This window comes from Lissotriton vulgaris, chromosome 7, assembly GCF_964263255.1.
Source record: "Lissotriton vulgaris chromosome 7, aLisVul1.2, whole genome shotgun sequence".
Classification (NCBI taxonomy): Eukaryota; Metazoa; Chordata; class Amphibia; order Caudata; family Salamandridae; genus Lissotriton; species Lissotriton vulgaris.
In genome coordinates, this window is record NC_141695.1 from 262,713,040 (window position 1) to 262,737,328 (window position 24,289).

Consider the following 24,289-nt stretch of genomic DNA (forward strand, 5'->3'; position numbering starts at 1 on the left):
TAAATGAGGCACTATGTGTCCTTGCTACATAGCTCAGTTAATACTGCCAAAAAACGACGGAGGTGATAACGACGATGCTCTGTCGTTCAATAGGGAAAAAACACAATTTAAACAGAGTTTGCATTTATTTGAATTTAAATCATGGCAATGTAACTGTAGCAGTTTCAGACATGACTAGTGCAGAACCATAGTAAAAGAGCTATTGAAAAATTACCAACATATCGCGAACAGTAACTTTACAAACTGCGAAAGTCTTAAAAATATCTGGCCCTTCCTCTGCAGTGTATTTATTATTCCCCGTAAATGAATGACCTGTGCCTCTAAATATATTTTGGTATTTGATGCGTGCTGACTTTTAGTTTCAAATTGCATGGTTCTTTCGATTCCTGTTAAAAGAATTCCAAAGGCTCTGCCCAGCCTTCCTGTGGGAACAAAAAGACAGGGCGTCAGGACGTTTCCATGGTCAGCCAAAGATGTGCAGATGCACATATCTGCATAACAAAGGGCCAAGTAATCAACCTTGCTGATACCTGCTGGCCGGGACTGTCTGAGAATGGGGGATGGGCGCTCCTGCAGCTTAATACTCACACCTAGGCTGTGTTGCAGACAGAGCAGGAGGCCAGGAGCAAAGCAAGTAGCAGGTGGGACTTGCTGAAAGGCTAAAGATCTGCCCAAAGCGTTTTTCTGTCTCTGATCGCAGCAAAGATGTGTGTGTCTGTGATTAGTTTGTCCGTGCTCTTGCAAAAACCTGTAGAAATTATTGTTTTCAAGTGATCAGTAGTATTCCTACAAAGGCTAGCGGCAGACTTTGGGAACCAGGTTGGAGACCTAGCGTTTGCTAAACCTCCGTGATTATGTTAAAATCACTTAACCTCCCCGTGCCTTAGTTGAAAAACACAGCCAAGAGACTTGGGTCGAGATCGCGCTAGATAACAAGCATTGGAAATGCAATAGGGCTCGCATTAGGAAAGTTTGAGCTATTGGTCATATAAATGATTTGTTTTTTTATTTATGTGTTAATTTTTCAAATAGTTAAATTAATAGCTTTGTCATTTACAATGCCAATAGTTATAACTTTCGCAAATGTGACACCAATAGCATTTGTAATGCAACATGTTTTGTATTTACGTGACTTAGATGTATTGATATTACAAATAACAATGCTTTTAATTTCTTTAAATAATTAATACTTAAATAATTTATATAATTTGCAATAGCTGACATTTTTGTAAATAACTTTTGTGAAGATTATGTTCATTGTTTTTTATTGTGACGAAAATCCAAGAACAGAAGTGAAATATTAACATCTTTTTGTGATTTGTAATAAAGCGTGAAAGTTTGAAAACAGCTTGAAGCATTGAAAGAACATATTTGAACCAGTGATGCTGTGGTGGTGCTGAGTGATGCTGTTGTGCGCTGAGTGATGCTGTGGTTGAGCTGAGTGATGCTGTGGTTGAGCTGAGTGATGGTGTGGTTGCGCTGAGTGATGGTGTGGTTGCGCTGAGTGATGCTGGGGTGGCACTGAGTGATACTGGGGTGGCACTGAGTGATGCTGGGGTGGCACTGAGTGATGCTGGGGTGGCACTGAGTGATGCTGGGGTGGCACTGAGTGATAATGTGGTGGCGCTGAGTGATAATGTGGTGGTGCTGAGTGATGCTGGGGTAGCGCTGAGTGATGATGTGGTGGTGCTGTGGTGGTGCAGAGTGATGCTGGGGTGATGCTGAGTGATGATGTGGTGATGGTGAGTGGTGCTGAGTGATGCTGGGGTTGTGCTGAGTGATGCATGGGTGTTGCTGAGTGATGCTGTGGTGTTGCTGAGTGGTGCTGAGTGGTGCTGTGGTGGTTCTGTGGTGGCGCTGAGTGGTGCTGTGGTGGTGCTGAGTGATGCTGGGGTGGCAATGAGTGATGCTGGGGTGGCGCTGAGTGATAATGTGGTGGTGCTGAGTGATAATGTGGTGGTGCTAAGTGATGCTGGGGTAGCGCTGAGTGATGATGTGGTGATGCTGAGTGGTGCTGTGGTGGTGCTGAGGGATGCTGGGGTGATGCTGAGTGATGATGTGGTGATGCTGAGTGGTGCTGTGGTGGTGCTGAGGTGGTGCTGAGTGGTGCTGTGGTGGTTCTGTGGTGGCGCTAAGTGGTGCTGTAGTGGTGCTGAGTGGTGCTGTGGTGGTGCTGAGTGATGCTGTGCTGGTGCGGAGTGATGCAGTGGTGGTGCTGAGTGATGCTGTGGTGGTGCTGATTGGTGCTGTGGTGGTGCTGAGTGGGAGATGGGGAGAGGGAGAAAAAGGAGAGGAGGGAGAGGGTAAAGAGAGGAGAGAGAGGGGGAGAGAGGAGAGAGAGAGGAGAGAGAGACAGAGACGGGGAGAGAGGAGAGGGAAGAGAGGGAAAGGGAGAGGGAAGTGAGGGAAAGGGAGAGAGGGAAAGGGAGAGAGAGTAGAGGGAGGGTAAGAAGAGAGGGGGAGGACAAGAGCGAAGGACGGGGGGAGAGAGAGGGGAGGGAGGGAGAGAGGAGAGCAGGCAGAGGGGAGATGGGGAGAGGGATAAAAAAGAAGAGCAGGGGGAAGGTAAAGAGAGATAGATAGGAGAGAGAGGAGAGCAGGCAGAGGGGGTGATGGGTAGAGGGAGATCCTTATTTGACTGAAACTAGACAAAGCAAAGTGCAAGCCATGTTTTCATCACTTGAGCCTGGCGGGGGGTGAGGGAGCCAGCGAGTAGGAGGGTGGGCCTGTCCTTTTGGAATGTGTAGGTGATAAGATCGGAGTTGAAGGGATAAGATAACGATGAAAGGGGAAAAGAGGGAAGTGGGAGGGGATAGAGAGAGAGTTAGCCGGTGGGGTTCCTACTATTTGCTTATGAACTGTTTGCCTCTTTGTGACCGCAACTAGTGATGCGAGATGTCTTACTTGCTTACGCTGATAATACATTGAGTACAGCATTTAAAAGGGTGCAGTATGTTGTTTTAAAACATGACATCTCTCACATGAGCGTCCAATTGCTGGAGGAGCGCAGGACATCCGGGGCCTTTCACACACTCCCCAAACACAGGGGAAAGGGTTAACGACTTCCACACGCCGCCGCTGGAGTTGAGAGGCAGGCAGCTGGATAGTGCTTGGGCCCCCGAGAGACTTAACATATATTTCTAAAACTGCGCAACGTGCCCTGTAACTTGTGTGACAGTTTTCCAAAGATTTGGCGTTTTAGTCAACAGACGCCGGTTCAATTCTGCAGCATGTAGTTTTATTTTCCCATTCGCAATAGCGGCCTGGAAATAAGGGAATGCAAGTTGCTATAGGCTAAAAAGCGAGGCGTCACCGATGACTTTGGTTTCTAAGTGCTTTGCTCAACACTTTCAGGATAGCCCTTGCTGCCTCTGGGCCACATATTGGTACTGTGGAACGAGGACAGATGCATGCTGGGAAGAATGTGTGGCAAATGTGGAATGTGGGCGGGTGAATGAGGAGAGAATGGGCCCCAAATGTCCCTGCCCATGACAAACACATCTTCTCTGCATGCAGAGCACACACACCTTCACTCAGCCACAAACCACATCCCAGCTGGACGCAGCAAACACTGCTAACCATGCCTCCGGCTTTGTTTTTGTTGCCGAATTTGTTTATACCAGTGAAAAACTTTAAAAATATAGATTTCCCCAGACAGATACGTGACCCTGCCTAGTGAGAAAGTATAAATGTGTTATGTGACAAACACATGTTGTTATCTTATGGTTTCTAAACTCACATAAATAATGACTTGCCTGTGCTTGAAAGCTGATGATACGCACACATTAAAATTACCTCTCAAGTTTCAACATGCTTTCACTGTTAGAAATAGGCGTTCAAAAACCAACGAGGGGTACTAATATTTTAATGCTTATTTAAATGAACAGGCCGTTCACGGTTTGCAGTATTTCACATTAGGAAATGTTTCTCTTTAAAAAAAAAACCAATAACATACGAGTAATTCCAATTTAATTTGTAGCCTCGAGAAAGCCTCAAGATTTGTACACCAAGAGGGAAACGTGCACGTGTACAAGCCAGTGCACTACACAACCTAAAGCAACATTTTAGTGGGCAAACAACAACTAAAAAGATTACTGCTTGGCCTGGACATGGACTTGGAAGTTTGTTTAAAATCTGCTATGTATTCATTTTTGAAATAATCAAAAGGCGAAAGAGAGGAAACCAGCTTACTCTTCAAGGCAGATTCAGGCTCTGTGTTCACTTAATACCTAGCATTCTGCGGAGGAAATTGAATTTTAAGTGGCAGTTGTAATTTAGTGCCTTTGTCTATTTAAGAATTGGTCTCCTCTTTAAAAGAAGTGCTGAATCAGTGACTATGATGCTCACAAGACAGGGCTGATGAAAATCAGCATGACTGCTGTGCAGCATGTTGAAAGGTTATAATAAATAACGTTTTATAAGCATTTTTTACCGTATATATAACCAAGAAAACAATATGTACAACTGAACGACCCTTTTAAAAAAAAATATTACCATAAAAAATGCCTTTTCGTTTTTTTGTCTTTGCAATTCTGGAACCTTTTTCTTGCCTGTTCTGTTGTTTGTTTGTTACAGCTTTTTTGTTGTTGGGGGGGTCATAAACACAAAATAACTTAATGAGGGTAGAGAACGCTGCATCACTAGGGAACTGCATGAAGCCCTGAACCCTGAGTGCCAGAGCACAATACTGAGCAGGCCCTCTAAGGGAGTCAGTCGAGCCCAGTCAGTAAGAATTATCTCAGGGATAAATAAAGACCAGGGTACATTTTTAATTTGTGCACCCGCCACATTGTGGGGCTTTCGTTTCACTCTCGTATAGCTTCATGCCTTAGAGCTGCGAGGTGGTGGTTGTCATACATGACTCTTTGAACCAGTGCTTTTATGATACAAATAACCAAATGTTTTGATTAATAATAATTGTAGACCTATTGGAAGTAATGCAACATTTCCTGTATTTAATGTGCAGTTGTCTGAAAACAGCATAGCAAAGGTGTTGTTAAACATGATATGGAACCATGTAGGCACCTATCTCTTGGGGATGGTGGCTTTCCACTGATGGCCCCAGATCAGGGTACCCCGCCTATCATGCACATGAGGGAACAACTGAAAGCAGATTATCATAACAAGGAATTGTACCAGGGCACCACCACACACAGTAACACTCAGGAAACACTATAACATTACAAGACCCTGTGTACTAATGGGCACTACCAAAACCAGGGCCACATCAGGGTTCTGCCAAAAGCAGAGTGGCACAAATACAGAATAGTGCTAGGAACTGACAGACACAGCAGCACCCATACAAACCTATCATAACACTATAGCACCACAACACCACCAGACCCTGTGGATTTCCAGGCCCAGTGCAATAACAACACCACTAGAAACCGTGAAGCAGAAGCACTGTAGCAACAGTTCATATACAGAATGACTAGCAGGGTAATCCTGCAGTAGCTGCAGGGCACTGACAGACCCAAAGCACTAGCAAGGCATGGCCTGAGCACGGTCAGACCCAGAGCAGCATCAGGCCATAACAAAAATAAAGCTGTGCCTGGCTTTAACCCAGAGAGTACGATGACACTGACAGTCTTGGCAGGAAGGTAATCCAGTAACAGCACCAAGGCCAAACATGATCCTAAACTCTACCAGAGCACGGCCAAAGCTTCTCCAATCCATGGCAGAGCTCCACTGGGCACGGCCAGGTACAGGGTGCAACAGGCTTGCTGCCATAATACTGCGTGGTCCAGAACTGCCCCAGTGTAAAGCCAGAACAGATATAGGGCCCCTCAAAAAAAGAAAAGTAGAAAGGCACAAGCCAGTAGTGCCAAGGTAAGGCAGGCACACTATTTATGAGAACCTCTCATGATAGCAGTGAAGGCATGAGCCAGCACAGCACCAAGGCACGACCAGAGAAGCCAGATGTACCAACAAACAGATCGAGGGAAGGGCAAATTCCACAGGCAGCAGAGAGTGGGTAAAACTCCACCAGCTAGGTGCCGTGACTATAGAGTGCCATGACCATTGGCAGTCCTAAGCTATGTGTGCGGCTGGGGAGGGATGATTGCCATTCATTTCCAAGAATGAGCTTGGGTAGAGGGTTAGGGTCAGATGCTACGCTCTCCTCCATCCCCTCTAGCCCTGCTCCCTCCGGCACTCCGAAGCACTCCCAACGCCATGCATGGCATCTGCACCAACCCTCCTTCCAGTGTAACCCTTTACCCACTGCACCCCCAGACCAACTCGGGGGCCCTATCATACCCAGCTCACTACCTGCTGCGTGATCTTAGTGCACATCATAGTGTCCAGCTCTGAGCAGCACAGGAAGCACCTCGTAGGCCAGCAGCAGCCACAAAGAAAAACTGTTACAGGGTGGACGAGACCAAGCCAGGAGCAGGGAGGGGCTGAGCAAGCGGTGGGTGGTGTGTGCATGAGAGCAGTCTCACATGCCTTGGTGCACAGCTGGCAAGCACAGTTTCAGCCCTGTTTTGAAGTTAGAGGAAGCAGCTGTGCACCTATCTTTTATGGCACCATCTTCACAGCCGCCATTCTGATAAAAGAAAGGCGCCCGGCCACAATGCTTAAACATAAAGTGGGCGCTTCCTGATCAATGTGTTCTCTTTTTTGATAGTCAGAACAAGGAAAATGCTGCCTGATTAAGGCAAATGCTGCGTTGGAGCAAAGCAGAGGTAGGTGGGGGTGGACATGCAGGGACATGTGAAGAGGTGGGAGGGATATAAAGCTTCTATTAGGATTCAAGAATCTACAGGCCCGAAGCTGAACACGCACCAAGAGTATAACATGAGCAAGAAAGAAATAAGAAAATAGTCCCCCAGAGAACAGATAAACAACCACAGCATGAATATACAGTACTTAGTTCTTGCTCCTTGGGAGGGATGAAAGAGAAAAAAGATGGACAACGAGGCAAGACTGACCAAGCAAGGATTTTAAAAGTGCACTCAAACAAACGAATGGAAAGCAGGGGAATGACTTCAAGTCCATGAGAAGTATAAACAAGAGGTCTTGAATGCTCTACATGTTCTTTCAGTTGAAAGAGTGGAGGATCACCATGGTTTGTGAACAGTATATATGTATGTGTGTTGGGGATAGGTTATAAAACGTAAAAGATTGTATTAAAAAAACTAAAAGGTCTGGCTTTTTCATAAGTTATGACAGACGCATGTCATACATTTTCTTCAAAATTGTCGTATCTCTATAGACTTGGGGGCTCATTTATGAAGAAGTGATACAGTGCAGCACTGCAAGTCATTGTACTGCAGTGCATGACAGCCAAAGGGCAGGAATGCACTGTATATAAAACAATATTGTGCATACTGCTCTATCCCCTGCGCTGGCACACTTTTGGCAGCCTAACGCCAATGCAAGCATCCTCGCACTATGGTGCAATGGTGCCTGTGTTGAATGCAGGAGGCACCTTCCTGCCAAAAACAATCCTGGGAGTCATATTCCACTTTTTCTGTGTGCTTGATGGAATGGAACCTGCACCCCTCCCTCCATCCCTAGCGCCTTGAGACCCTTACGGGTGAGTAGTCGTGCTTTAACATATCCCTGATTGTTTGGTTGATTGCTGTAGAATGCAGCACACATAGGAAGAGGAAATAAGTGAAACAAGAGATATTTCTCCTTGTTACGCTCCCCCTTGGGAAGGTGTAAGATTTTGGTGCATTCCCAGGTTCACAAGTTCTTGTACATATGGGAATGTATCAAAAAATCCATGGAAGTTGTATGGGAACACCCACGGAATGCCTTCGCAGGGCAGAGTAATGCATCGCATCAATTTGTGCTAGGTTGCGTTATCGAGATTGTTGAAGCCATGCAGATCCATGCAAAGTTGCTTTGCGTGGCTTCAAAAATCAGTTTGCGTCAGGCATGTACCATGTTTCTTGGTGTAAACGCAACGCGAGCCTCTCTTAAATATACCCTTTGCTATAAAATGTAAGACAAAGGAACCAAAACTGCATAGACTGCAGAACATAGCCCAACAAGTCAGTTACTAGCAAAGGGGAAAATATTTCAAATGCCTAGAACAGGTTTTGAGGTATAGGTCGAGTTAAATTATATGTAAATATTTTCTTGTACAATAAATGATTAAGGTACGCCATTATGCACGTCAATAAAAGAAATCAAGGAAATTGTTTTATTGTGTTCATTGAACAATGACCAGGAAAATCTCACCAAAATCTCATGCACAGCAGTGGTCTCCTCAATGAAACTGGCATATCTCACATTGCAAGTAGGACATTGCAATGTTGGAGACACTTTATATTTCAGAAATCTGATAAATTCTAGCAGAGTAGATTTCTGGTGTCAAGATGATGTAAAGAAAAATGCTAAATATTCCAGTCGAGAACTGAGGTATGAGGCACTAGTAAAATGGCGCCTTTTACTTTGATTCCTGCATGCGAAGGCAAAATATATAAATATATAGATTGCGTCTATAAGTGCAATAGTCGGTGTGTGGATTTTATATGTTACGATCCAACTCAATGCCACTGATGGTATTAAGCACAGTAAGTTGTAAGACTGAGTTGATCTTAAAGGGTTGTTTAAACCGGTCTCCTGATGTGGCGTCTCAATCTATCGCAGGGGAGGATGCCATGCATCCTGCGGCGTAGCGTCCATTGGTGAAGAAGGTGCAGTGGCACCGGGCCGGAGGCCTAACAAGCTGACTGAACCAAGTATTATTGTTGTGTTTCATCATTCACGCAGCAGCTAGTGAGCCCATTTCCTTCCTTGCACTAGGGCCCATGAAACATTGACTACGCAACTGCAGGCTTCATAACATTTGAAAAGAGATATGGTATTTTGATAAATATGCACTGGAAAGTGGCTCTAAATAATTTTTTCAGTTGCAAGCTGTTAAGAGTAATCAAAGCATCCACAATGAATGCCCTAAGGCTTGAGGGAAATGAGGGCTTGGGGTATTACACTACCAACGGTGCACATACAATCTGCTCTGGAACAGACAGTTATATTAGGTTTGTTCTCATTCAAATCCGCCTCTCTACTGAGACTGACAGATGTTCCAATGTATGGGTGCTCAGAAGGAAATGTCTCCTGCATGGTACAGAATTGATTTATCCTGCCCTGAGTACCCAACTGAATGTGAAACTGGGATTCTGACTTTTCTTCTGGCCCTAGCATAAACACAGAGGACTAGAACCTGCCCACTGACCAGGAGGGGTACACCAAGCATGGCCTCATTGAAAACAGCTCACTACTGTCCCTGTAATGGATGCATCACATAAAGCAGTGGTTGCAGCATATCATATTTTATTATCTTAGTGAACTAGACCTGTTTCTTTGTTTCAGAGACAGCGTGGTTTAGTGACCACCATCATGTAAAGTTTGATTGAAAGCCCAGTACCTGATACTGGTATCCACTGTGTGTGTGGAGTTGAGTGAAGATGTGAAACTAAGATGGTAGTAGTATTTTGTATGTGAAGGAGTCTGAATACTGAAATCAATAGATTTCATTTTGCAAATCCCTGGTTGTATCATGGGAGTATAGTGGGAGTTACACATGACTGGAAAAAAGGGGAATGACTGCCAGCAAAGGAGTTGCCTGTTGCCTTTGGCCATGCCCGATGGGTGTTGGCAACCTGTGGATGTTTGGACTGCAGTGCCAACCCAAGCTTGTGCAAAGCTGAAAGCCATGCACAGCGCAAGTTGAACATCCACTGGGGTTAGGAATGGTAAAAAGAGCTTACTGTATTTTTTTTAAACTTAGGAATTTATAGAAAAAAACTAAACTTAAATTGATGCTACAGTTAGGTGTGGTAATAAGATTTTTTACTATACAGTAAAATAAAAAATAAAAACCGGAATTTACTGAAAAAAACGAAGGCGAAAGTGACTGTAAGAAAATGCCTCCTTTTGATTGATCACCCACATGTTTTTTGGCCTGATGCTGCTAGTTGTTTCTTGACTCTGTGCTCTAGGACTCTTCTAACCAGGCTGTTGTACATGTGCTCTGGCTGCTAAAGCATTGCACATTGGCTAAATCTCTGATTGGCATGTTTAAATTACTTATTGATCCCTAGAATATAGTACCCCTAGTACCCATGGATTGTAGGTTTAAACAACAATAACTGCAGCACCTATTGTGCTACCATTAAAGTGACAAGGTAAACTATGTCTCCAGGACTGTCACTTCAGCTTGGTGGTGCAGTTTTAAAACTACCATTTTGACTAGTCAAAATAAACTTTTTGACAGACCCAACCGTTCCTTTTAATGCTCATATGTGAACCCTAAGGGAGAGTTTATATGTCCCTGGTGAAGGCTGCATGGTATTTAAAATCTGGATATGCATGTTTACTTGTTTTTAATTACCCATTTAGTAAGTACTTCATTCAGTTTGGGAATAGCTAGAAAAATGGTTCAAGGACTCATTTTAACTAATTTAAAATCCAATATAATGGTAAAGTTGGATTTTCTATTACTATTAAGGAACCTACAAGTTTAGAAAGTTTTATGTTTTCTAGCCAATACCAAAAGGCTTCCTACCAGTGTCCAGTCATCACCTGACCTCTGATGGCTTCCATAGGGTAAGATATGGATTGCTCCCAGAAGTGGACAAATGGCTTTGGGTGTAGGAAGGTAAACGTTTCTGCATGTTGGATTTAGGGACCGAGGGGCACTGTTGGATGTGTTGCAGTAGGGCACACAGAAAGTGCTGCAAAAGTGGGTTGGTTACCCCTAAGAACGTTTTCCCTGTTGGTTAGGGAGGGGCCAGCTGTCACCTAAACGCACAGGCTGGTGGCAGGCATAAATGTGGCACCCCTAGGCACCCTTTCCAAAGCACTACTGGGCCTGTGGAAGACAAACGAAGGACTGTATCTGCTCTTTGACCTGTAGGGAGAACCCTAAGGGCAGGGCCTGCTCCCACTTGTTGTACCAGATGGAATGAAAGGGTCATTTGGCTGTCCTCCTGTTAAGCTGCATGGACACAAAAGCAGCAAGAAGCCCTCTTCCCTGCAAGGTCTGACTCACCAGTTTTCACTGGAATTGCATTCAATCCTGCTGGTGACTTCCCCTGGAGTGAGTCGTGACACCAAAGTGCTCCTCCTACAGCCCTGGAACCCATGACTGGAATCAGAGTGTACTTCTCCTGCCTAACCCTGAAATTGGAAACTTAGAAGCTTCTTGGCAACTTTTCTTCAAGAGAACCCCCTAGGGGCTAGGGAGAACATGGCGGCTAGCTAGTGAGGCTGGTCGGGAGTGCCGGTCTTAGGCGGAGTGCTACGGCGGGTGAAAGACAGGAGTAACAGCGGACTAGCATGTAAGGACTGCAACGGTTGTCAAAAAACGCTAACTCGCGTAATATCAATGCGTGCGAGGGTGCGAAGGTTTGGGCGATAACAGCAAGATGGTGACGCTGTGGAGGTAGAGCGTTGAGAGAAGCGAGAGGAGGAGGAGTAAACTGCCGGTGAGTGGAGTTTACGGCGGCGGCGGTTTATGGAGAACGCGGAAGAGCCCAGTACAAGCTGCACTGCACTAGTGGCAGTGGAAACAGCTGAGGAGGGGACTGAGAAAGGAGCAACAGGAACGTCGGTGGTACCCTCGCCGAAGGGTTTTGAGCGCTGGAGCTGTGCAGCTCTAGAGAGAGGCAGAGGTAGGCGGGCGGCTGCGAGGGTTCAGTTCTCCGCTGGTGGGGCCGTGGGGAGAGGGACAGCACAAGAGAGGAGTCGTTTACAAAATACTGTGAATCTACCACAGGATTCGGCTGGGGGATTAAAAAATTACAGGGTGCAGGACACACGGCCAAAGGAGAAAGGAAAGAGCCCACAAAAATTCAGTGCAGGCTACGCTTTGAGGAGCACAGGGAAGCCTGTAGCGGGGGGTTTGGCCCCTCATAATATACAACAGAAGATAAAAACTTCCTTCAAGTTGAATTTAAATTTAAAAAAAACGCAAACAAGCAGGTCAGGAATCCTTGGGAAAAATATCTCCATTAATCCATCTCTAAATTCTTATTTCAAACCCGTTCCTAAGACATCGGTTCTTGCAAGAGGTTGCGAGCAAGGAGAGTCAAAAACTGAGGATTGGGCAGAACACTTGAGCTCAAATCGCTACAAAATTTTGGAGATGGAGAGGCAGCAGATACAGAAGCAGGAGAGATGAAGCCAGAGGTCGACAGTTTGTCAGAAACTTTAATAAAAGGGGGCCCATTGAAAAGCCCATTGGAAAGCCCGATAGGAAATCATAAGGAAGGAAGAGTTAATCAGAATGGGGGAGAGACTGATGGGGTTGAGGACGAGGGCGCTACTGCAGGAGACGGGGTGCTACACTCAGATAGTATGGTTATCGCCCTCTTGAGAAAATTAGATTTAGATGTACATCGGGGGTTTGAGGAATCTAAGAGCAAGCAGGATGGAATCAGGGAGGCAGTGGGTCTACTGGAGGCTAAGTTCGATGAGTTAAATACACGGACAGGAAAGCTTGAACAAGAGGTTAAGGAGATGCAGGAGGCAGTGGAAGATAATTGTAAGGATCTCGAAGAGGTTAAAAGTAGAGAAAGAGCCTATGAGGATCGGTTAGAGAGGTTGGAAAACATGCAGCGAAGAAATAATCTGAAAGTTTTGAAGCTTTCAGACGGAAAAGAGGGGGAGGATTTAAAAGGTTTTGTAGTCCATTTATTAAAATCTGAGCTGCAGTTGGAGGAGTCTGAAGAGGAGATTGCTGTTGACATACAGAGGATTCATCGCGATCCCTTCAGACTGAAGCCAAATAGGTCCAAGCCTAGAAGGGTCTTGATTAACTTTCTTACTTATAGTCTAAAAGAAAAGATCCTTGCCATGGCATTGAAAAAGGGCTCTCTTATGGTGGGGGAAGTAAAAATTGAGATCAGATCCGACCTCTCGGTAGTTACTGCAAACAGGCAGTGGGAGCTAGGGAAGCGAATTGAACCCCTAAGGAAATTGGGAGCGACAGTGCAGTTAAAATTCCCAGCTTTCTTAAAAGTTATGTGGAATAACAAAATGTATTCCTTTAGATTTGTTGATGATGTAGATAAATTTCTGGAGTACTGCCAAGGCGGTGGTGCATAGTTAACTGATGCAGTTCGAACTTACGGCTTGCGTAATTTGTAAATCTGTAAATAGAATCAAAAAACAAATTAACAAAATCACAAATTAACAAAATAAAAAAAATAAAAAAAAATGGGTTATGTATAGAAGCTAGGGTAGCACGTCCGTTGGTGACCGGCAATCAAAAGGGCCTAGGGTGGGGCCTTAGGAAGTTGGAAGGGTTTTCCCAGGGAGGGGGGGGAATGGGGAGGGGGGAGACGGTTAGGGCATAGAGGTGGGGGGGTGGGATAGGAAGAAGGGGGGGTGAAAATATGCTAAGGACCACCTTGAGGGTAAGAATTCGGAGATTAGTATATGATGGCGGAGGGTAAAAGTGCGGGGGCAAAAACACAAATAGTGAAATGGGTGTCATGGAATGTCAATGGTTTAAGGGTAAAAGCAAGAAGAGACAGGATCCTGAAGTACTTAAAAGATACTCCTGCTAATATAATTATTCTTCAAGAGACTCATTTAACTGGTGAGGAGTGTAAACAATTCCTGGGTCGAATTCGGTGGATAAGGTATTTTTACAGTTCACCACAAACAAGGGTTACTAGAGGAATACTGGTGATTATTAGAAACAGGCTGGACAGTCAGGTAGAGAGTAGTATAGCAGATGAGAAAGGTCGGTGGTTGATTGTGACTTTAAAGATAGTGGGGTCATTATACAATATTATTGGTTATTACGGCCCTAATAAAGACGATGTTACCCCGCTGCTAGAACTAACTCAAGAAATGACTGGACTTACAGGTTATATAGTTCTTGCAGGGGATTTTAACACTGTACTTGATGCCAAGCTTGATAGATCCGTCAACAGCAGAGCTCAGGGAAATTGTAAAATGGCGGCCAGTGTTAAAAACGTAATAGAGCAGTTTGGGCTTTGCGATATTTGGAGGAGGCTGGCCGGGTCTGGGCTTGGATACACATACTTTAACAAAAAATATAGTCATAGATCTAGAAGAGACTTTTTTCTGCTAGATGCAAGACTAATCGACAATGTGAAAGAGGTGGTACACGTAGGGGTTCATTTGTCTGACCATTCAGCAGTCTCCCTAGAACTGGAAATTGGGTCCTGTGTTGTGGATTCAGTCTGGAGGCTAGACCGTACAGTTTTGTATGATCAGGAAGCAATGCAGTCTCTTCAACAGGAGCTTGAGGTATTTATCAAACACAACATAGGATCAACCAAACTAGATATTGTTTGGGAGGCCACTAAGGCCTTCCTCCGAGGCCGACTGGGAACCTTGGGGGCTAAGAGAAGGAAGTACGGGGGCTAAGAGAAGGAAGTACGGAGTTTGGAACAGAATATCCGAAAATATGAAATCATGATTATAAATTCAGGGGGAGCTCCTGTGGAGGAGACTCTTCAAGAGCTGGAAGGGTTAAAGGAACACCTGAATGCTGTAATCAACAAAAGGGTGAAAGAAAGATGGGAGGCTTCCAGGCAAGATCACTTCGAATACGGGGAAAATGAAGGTAAACTTCTAGCATGGAAGGTTAGGAAGGATCAGGTTAAAAATATGATAAAAGAGGTTAAGGTTAAGGTTGGTACAGAAGAAAAAATCGCCTCAAACACAAAGGAGATTGTGGAAGCATTTTATAACCATTTTGTGGAAGTGTATAGTGAAGAGCTACATCCAGACAAGCAGCAGATGAAGGAGTGGGTCAGAGTTCTAAAGTCCGCTACAGAAGAACACCGAAGAGTTTTGAATAGAGAGATCAGGCAGGAAGAGGTAGAGGAAGCTATTAGGAAGGCAAAAAAAGGCAAAGCACCTGGCCCTGATGGCCTTCCTGTAGAAGTATACGAGAGTTTGATGCAAGGGCTGGCACCATTATTAACAAAGGTGGTAAATGAGGTGTTTTCGGGAAATATGAAGATTCCGGCATCGTGGGACCAGGCAAATATAATCATCATACCCAAACCTGGTAAATCTCCAATACACATGGATTCATATAGACCCATTTCACTTTTGAATTGTGATTACAAATTGTTTACCAAGATTTTGGCAGATAGGCTGGGCAAAGTGATTCCGTATTTATTCATGAAGATCAAATAGGATTTGTGAAAGGTAGACACTTAAATGAATTAACTTTTTCCCTGATAGGCAGTATAGATGTTGCGGTTGAACAAAAGCTCCCCCTGGCAGTGGTGGCTTTGGATGCTGCCAAAGCTTTCGACCGTGTAAATTGGGAGTTCTTGAAAATCTTACTTGAACATCTTCAGCTAGGGGAAAACTTTCTTCAAGCGATGTCACAATTATATCATACGCCAAACTCTAAGGTCTTGGTTAATGGAGTTCTCACAAAATCTATCAGAATTGCGCGAGGAACTAGGCAGGGATGCCCCCTGTCCCCACTCCTATTTGACCTTTATATTGAACCACTGGCCTGTAAAATAAGAGGGTCAGAGAATATTCCTGCTTTCAGATTCCAAGGGTGGTCAAAAAAGATAGGGCTATATGACATTGTAATTTTAACATCGAATTTGACAAAATCACTGGTTGAAATTGAAAGCATTACAAAGAAGTTTGGAGAAGTTTCAGGATATCGATTAAATTCGGACAAAACTGAAATTATGGCTTGGAATATGGCAATGGAGCCTGGGACCTCAAAAAAACAGATCAGATACTTGGGGTTACAAATTACCCAAGATATAAAACAGCTAACATTAGTAAATCTGGCTAAAGTAAGGAAAGACATTACAGCACTACTGAGAAATTGGAGTTCAATACCACTGACAATGATAGGCCGGGTAAATCTGGTTAAAATGATGGTGCTTCCTAAGTTGACCTTTTTATTTGACTCTGTTCCCCTTATGTTTGAGAAAGAAGGCCTAGCTAAGTTACAGAGCGAAATTGGTTCATTTATTTGGGGCTGCAAGGGGTCAAGGCTTTCTTGGAAAAAAATTCGGAGAAAGTATGCCAAGGGAGGTTTAGCAGCCCCAGACTTTCAATTCTATTCTTGGGCTTTTTTGCTTAAGAACTGTAGAATGCTTCTTGGAACTCCCAATAATTCATCAATAGGAGACCTTTTTGCTGCCATGTTAAAAGTAGAAAAATGCCACAAGCGTGGCTTCTTATATAGATTTGCAGATCCAAAATATTTCAAAAAAGTTAGACTGAAGGTTTTAAAAGACCTAGCCACGGTGTGGTACCGCATTAGGCGCGTGACAAAAATTCCATATTTCAGCGTGGCAGCACCAATTTGGGAGGCCCCGGGGGCTCCAAGTTGGACGGAAGATGCTTTAGCTAGGGCTTTGAAAACAGAGGGCCCACAGGTCTGGGGTGATCTGTTTTGTGAAGGAGCCTTGCTACCGTGGGCGGTTTGCGAGCAACTCTGGGGTTGCAACTTTGCCAAATTTAAGTACTTGCAGATACAAAGCTGGGTAGTAGGTAAGAGAAGCTGGTTTTAAACATTCGTATGAAAAAAGAAGTGGCAACGTGGTATTGGGAAATAGTCGAAATGGAGGATGGCCCTTTCCTACTTCCAGAGTTCCTGTGGGGAGAGCGCTTGCCGAGGATCGCAACAGAAGAACAATGGCAAGTAGATATGTTGATTCTTTACAAAGTGGTAAAACCTGCAAATTTAAGGAGGAATCACTTGTTCACTCTCCACAGGGCATACTGGACCCCAAAGAGGCTTGCAAAATTCAAAGATGGGGGCATGGTGTTATGCCCAAAGTGCAAAAGTCCAAATGAGGATGATACTCATATGTTTGTGACATGCTCAGAGATTCAAGATTTTTGGGCAGCTGTAAGTGAAATGTTATCGAAAATGTTGGAGCTAAATATTACGGTAAGCCCTGAACAGATCATCTCGGGCAGACTGGACATACAAGGTAAGGGCCTTGATGATAATTCTAAGCTGTTTTTCTATGCCATTTTGATTGCTCGAAGAGAAATATGTAAACTTTGGATTTCGCCAGAGCCTCCGACAGAATTATTGTGGATTAGAGCTATGAGAGTAATAGCTAAGCTGGATATGGCTGGGCAAAATAATAGGAAGCACCAGTTTTGGAATTTATTCTTAAATCACTATGGGTGAGGGAAATGGGAGTTAAATAATTGTTGACTTCAATGATGGGAGAAGAACAAGGTCCGGTGATTAAGTCACTTCGGATGCTCTTGGAGGTTAATGCAACCTATATGCTTTCCTGCATCAGATATGGCTGTGACGCCTCCCACTTCTCTCAAGCCTACAGGTCTGCAGTGTAAGCAGTAGGAAAAAAAACCTCTCATAGTTGAGTTTGAAAACCACCCAAGGGCGTCACAAGATATGAAGAGGTGGGAAGTGGCGTATGAGGACTTAAAATAAAAAAAAAAAAAAAAAAAGAGAACCCCCTTCAGACTGGCACATACCTGCCAGCTAATCCACCAAATCTGCATCACTGATGGGATTGAACTTCCCACAGGTACAGCTATGTTTTTGACAAGGTAGCAACATCAAGTCATCGGACCCTTCACTGGCACCAGTCTGCAGCCTTGCTCTGCTAAGGGAATCCCGAGCTCCAGTGAAATTTCAAAGGCTGACTGCCTATGATATTACCAGAACAAATGCTGGCTGACACCCAATTTACGTCGAGGCCATTTTTAGTGAGAATCATGATTTTCTACTCTGAGCCTTCCTGTCTTCATTGACAACCACATCTGGACCCTATCAATACATTGCCGTCTAGCTCTGCTCTAGCTTTAGCCAGGTAACGTTAATGCCGAGGAACTAGTAGGCGACCCGCCGATGACTAGAACTACTTTCAAGAAACAAAGGTAACTTTTTGATTAAGAAGTACACAGTCTATATATCCGACTGGTAATTGACTGCTGCTGGCTTTAACTTTTGACTTTTCTCCCGTCTAGCATTCAATTTTGCGCTTTGAGATTCTGTGCAAATATTTATTTCAACTTTGTAATTTCCTATCCCTGGTTTCCATTACTGGATATTAGATGTTTTGTTGTCATTTTGTTCAGTACAATATTGCATATTTTTTAAAAATTGGAGTGTTGTGCTTTCAACCTTTTAAGTGTTTTGGGAATCCTAAATGTCTTACACATTTTATAAAGTTAAGCCTGTTTGCTCTGGGCCATAGCTACCAGTGCTTGAGCTCAGGTCTAAATTACTGAAACATTGTTTAGACCTAAAAGGGAATAGTGCCATTATTTTTATCCATACCAACTAATAATCTAAATCTAATCTAATATCTAAATGTATGTTGGAAAAAATCCTAGCAATTAACTGAAACAAACAATTGTTAAAGTGAAGTTTTAGTGGTCAACACCCTGATACACAGGTGTTCACCCCGTGGACGGGTTTTTATGGAGAGCCGATTTCCTCCAGCTACCCTAGAGCAATTATGTGGCTAGCGCTTTCTATGCACAGCTTTTGTCATTTGCACAGCTCTTCTTGGACTGCCCATTATCTAGTAAACAAGAGGAGGATTTGCCAAAATGCATCGGGACAGTGCTGCCTAGAGCTTGTTTAAATATCTAGGGGCCAATTACGATGCTGCCCGTTACGGCTCTAACCAACGGTCGGAGCCTTCAGGTTTACTTTCTGACTGCCTAATTATGATCTAGGTGGTCGGAAAATATACTGGCTGGTTATTTTGGCTGGCTTCCAACTGGCCCTAGGAGCTCATCAGCCAGTCGGAAGCCGGACAGTAATCTCATGGGCGGCCCTTGAAATTACAATTCATGGTTTCCATGCCGGCCTGTCGACATGGACACCATGTTGGAAAACATGCTGTGCTTTTGCCTCAGGATGGGGGCTGAGGGGGCTCTATCCCCTGTTGATCCCTGTACCCCGTGGCAGGCACCACACGGTGGGCACAGATTTACAAATCCACCAGACTAATATAGTCTGTTTGGCATCTTTAACATAACTATCGTCAAACACATCACTCTGGAGACTTGAATAGGACTATGATCACACACTTTCAGGGTGGGGACCTTGGGATCCCTATAATTACACACTATATATCTGCAGACCTGGGCATCGGTATACTAACACACTATCTCTGTGGGGACCTGGACACCCCTAAAATTACACACCATGTCTGTGGGGACCTGGATATCCCTATAATTACACACTATCACTGTGGGGACCTGGATATCCCTATAATTATACACCATCTCTGTGGGGACCTGGATATCCCTATAATTACACACCATCTCTGTGGGGACCTGGCATCCCTATATTCACATACTATCTCTGTGGGGACCTGGCCATCAGTATACTCACACACTATCTCTGTGGGGACCTGGCCATCAGTATACTCACACACTATCTCTGTGGGGACCTGGCCATCAGTATACTCACACACTATCTTTGTGGGGACTTGAACATTACAATAGTCACACACTATCTCTGTGGGGACCTATCATCCCTGTAATCACACACTATCTCTTTGGGGACTTCAACATTACTATGATCACACACTATCTCTATGGGGACCTGGTATACCTATAATCACACACTATCTCTGTGGAGACATGGGCTACCCTCTCATCACACATTATCTCTGTGGGGACCTGGTCATCACAATAATCACACACTATCTTTGTTTGGACCTGGTCATCAATATAACCAATCACATGCTAGCTTTTTTGGGGGGCTGTGAACTTGACTATATTCACACACTATCTCTGTGTGGACAGTGGTAACACTATACTCACACACATCTCTCTGAGAACTTAGACATCACTATCATCACACACTATCTATGTGGGGAACTTGGCATCCCTATAATTACACACTATCTATGTGGGAATCTGGGCAATATAATTTTGAGGAATTAAACATGACTATCATCACACACTATCTCACTGGTGACCTTGGCATGTCTATAATCACACACTATTTCTTTTGGGACGTAGACCTCAATTTAATCACACTATTTCTTTGTGAGGACTTAAACATTACTATCATCACACACTATATATGCAGGGACATGAGCATGTCTATTGAAAAATATTTTATTCCGTAGAGAGACTTGAGCTTGACAGTTATCATGCACTTTCTCTGCAGATTTACAATCACTATCTCGTGGAAATGTGGGCATCCCTATTATCACACACTATCTCTTTGGGGGCTAGTCTTCACTATAATCATATAACATCCATGCAGGACTTGAGCTTGACTTTAACAACACCCTATCTGTGCAGGCAACTGGACATCACTATAATAACATATTATCACTACAGGTACCTAAGCATATCTATAATTATACATCGTCCCTCTGTGAAGTTGACTAGCATAACATTCTCTAGCGGTTCCAGCGCTGGAAAGGAGAGCCCACAGGAGGTTGATAGGCGCCATTGCCCACGCCGAGGCGAGGGACACGCCCCCCACGAGGCCACGCCCCTAATCGCCCTATAACTATGTGCATGCACCGGAAGCGCAGCGGACGAGCGCAGCGGGCGCGACGAATGCGCGCCGAAGGCGCGCCTAAGGCAAGCCCGTCTGCGCCCGTCCGCGACCAGACGGGACCAGGGGCCACAAATCTTGGCTTCCCCGCTCCCCATGGCAGGCCTTACAGCTCAGCAGCCTTACGCAGCCTAGGAAGCAGAGCCACTGTCCAGTGCACTCGTATTTATGCACCTATGGACCTCCCCCCCCCCCCGATGTCCGGACTGCAATCACTCCTTCCACAATACCCCCTCGGGGCCTTCGGCGCAGAAATATTGCATGTATGCGCTAAACTGCCGATCACTGCCAAAGCATGGCATTCAAATTGCCATGCTGCTCGAAGAGCGCAAACCAGATGCAATATTTTTAACAGAGACTTGGCTCACTGCCCAATCCGATCCTGACATAGTCTCAGCCCTACCCTCTGGCTATTATATCTTTCGATTGGACAGACCGGAAGGGAGAGGTGGAGGACTGGCTATCATATTAAAGGACCAGTACCGCTGCCGTACCACAGCAGAAATTATTCCCGAGTGCGAGAGCATAGAATTCTGCATAGAGTTCAACGCTAATAGCTCTTTCTCCGGCACCTTGATCTACCGTCCCCCCGAACCATCAAAACTGTTCCATAAGTCACTTCCAGAGATCATTGCGAAAAGAATTTTATCCTCTGCTAATCACACGGTCCTAGGGGACCTTAATCTTCATTTTAACTCCCCTTCAGACCACACTGCTAAGGAGCTAATAGACGACCTTGGAGCTCTTCAACTGTCTCAGTTGGTTACAGCCCCGACCCATGAGAAGGGCAACTTGCTCGATCCTATCTTTACCAACTGTAGTGATCTGACTGTTGACCTTCCTGTCCCTCTCCCATGGTCGGATCATTTTTTGATCCCATTTACCTGGGCTACGTACAAGGTCCCCCAGCTGCCCCCCCAGGTCACAATTAGGAGGAACTGGACAAGACTCCCCTTGGAATCCTGGATGCACAACCTGGACTCCACCCGCCCGCCCTCCTGCCCAGACCCCAGTGTGGCAAATGGGAACTATGTAGGCTGGATCACGAATTCATTAAATACGATCCTCCCTCTCCGCAGATCCTCCTCCAAGAGAATGCAGAAATCTGCGCCCTGGTTTTCTGACTCTCTTAGAGAGCTAAAACGCCGCTGCAGGCAACGAGAGAGAGCCTGGCGACTAGACTTTCTCCCGGAAAAAAAGGCATCCTACAAAGAGGCGATTAAAACTTACAGGGAAGGAGTTAGGATGGCCCAGGCCACCTACTACTCTGACAAAATCCTGGAGGCCAAATCAAAGCCCAAGGAAATTTTTAAACTAATTAAACAATGTACCAGTGTCACTACTGCCCCCCCCTCAGATTAAAACCCAGGACCAATGCAATGAGCTCGTGGAATTCTTCCACAATAAAGTCCTGAAAATCTACTCCACCTTTCCAACAGCAATTACATCCCCGAAGACAACTGATCCTCCCCATTCAAGAACCCCGCCCTCCCCAGACCAGCCAACCCTGGAGCACTTCCCCCCTCTGGACCTTGACACTCTTGGCAAAATAGCACGCCAAGTCAAGTCGGGCTCCCCACGCGATCCAGCCCCACCAGAAGTTCTGATGCAGGCACATGAAACCACCCTGCCTGTAATCCTGGAGCTTCTAAACACGTCCATATCGGCATGCTCAGTCCCCACAGCTTGGAAGCATGCCATGGTGCGGGCGCTGTTGAAAAAACCCAACCTGGACCCCAACGACCACTCCAATTACCGCCCCATTTCACTCCTCCCTTGGGCCAGTAAGGTGCTGGAGAAATACATAAATGTCCAGCTGGTCCAGTATATCGAAAACCACCCCCTACTGGATACGTCCCAGACAGGCTTCAGACCGAAGCACGGCACCGAAACCGCCTTATTAGCAGTCGCCGAAGAATCTCGAAGGGTTCTGGATCAGGGAGGATGAGTGGCAGTGATCCTCCTTGATCTAAGCGCCGCCTTCGACACGGTCAGCCATGCCACCCTGCTGAACCGTCTCCAGGAAATCGGAGTCTCAGGCGACGCCTTAAGGTGGTTTGACTCTTTCCTGTCTGATAGATCTTTTCAGATCTTCGATGGTGACACAGTGTCCTTCAGCAGACCTCTTAGTTGCGGAGTACCACAGGGCTCCTCTTTGAGCCCTGTACTATTTAATGTCTACATGAAACCACTGGCTGGGATCGTCGAACCGTACGGCATTAAAACCGTGTCGTACGCCGACGATACTCAGTTAGTGGTTTCATTGACCCAAGAGAACATCAGGCAATCCCCGAGAGGTCTGCTGAACTGCCTAGAGGACGTCAAGGAGTGGATGACCAACTCCTCTCTCAAATTGAACGGAGGAAAAACAGAGCTCATGCTCTTAGGCCCACCCCCGCCAGTACCTTTCATTTCTCTGTGGCCCCAAGCTCTGGGCGCTCCCCCCATCCCCAAGGAAAGCGTCAAAAGCCTGGGTGTGTGGCTGGATAAGAATCTTTCCTTCTCCACCCAGGCCACCAAGCTGTCCGCCACATGCTTTGGCATACTCCGAACCTTGAGGAAAGTCCTCCCACTTCTGCCTCTAGAAGCCAAGAAGGTGGCAGTTCAAGGCCTCATCCAGTCTCGCCTGGACTCAAACAATGCCCTATATGTAGGGGCACCTGAGATGACTCTACGGAAGCTGCAGGTGGTGCAAAACTGCGCCGCACGCACCCTGCTGCAGATTCCACGAACCCAGTCAGCCAAACCTGGACTGAAAAGTCTTCACTGGTTGCCAATAAAACACAGAGTGGCATTTAAGGCGCTATGTATTGCGCACCAGGCTTTTTGGAAGACGGGTCCCGCTATTAACAACAACCTTGTTATTCCCTACCACCCAAACAGGAACCTTCGCTCCTCTGAGGCTTTCCTGGCAGTTGTTCCCAGAGTGAAGAGAGCCAGGTCTGGGGGCAGGCTGTTCTCGCTGAACACTGCTAAGCTCTGGAATACTCTCCCCCTCTCACTTCGCTCCAACCCAGACCTGCTCTCATTCCGGAAAAAATTGAAGACACTGCTATTTGCTAAATCCTCCGAGCTCTAACTCCTGTGCCTCGTTACGTCTGGTTTACTTAGCGCTTGGACGCCCCTGGGCAGCAACCGCGCTTAACAAATTTATTTTCATTTTTCATTTCTCTATGTGAGAACTTGAACATAACTATGATCACTAACTATGTCTGTGGGGATTTGAACATAACTATAATCATACGATTTCTCTGAGGGGACTTGAACATGAATATCATCACACACTATCTCAATCAGGACTTTAGAGTAACTATAATTAAATACTATATTTGTGGGGACCTGGGCATTAATGTAATGACACACTATTCCTACATGAACATCAGTATGACTATCATCATCCAATAATTCTACTGTCACTTGAATTTGACTATCATAACTCTTTCTATGTGGGGACTTGAATATAAATATAATGACAACTCTCTGTGGGGGACTTAAATATAACAATAATCGGGGACTTATTTATGTTTATGTTTTGTGATGTTTTTTAACATGACTAATCATGCAAAATCATTGTGGGGACTTGAACATGAATATAATCACACACCATCACTGTGGGGACTTAAGCATGCCAATTACACACTATCTCTGTGGGGACCTGGACATCCCTATAATTACACACTATCTCTGTGGGGACCTGGACATCCCTATAATTACACACTATCTCTGTGGGGACTCGAACATTACAATAATCACACACTATCTCTGTGGGGACCTGGACATCCC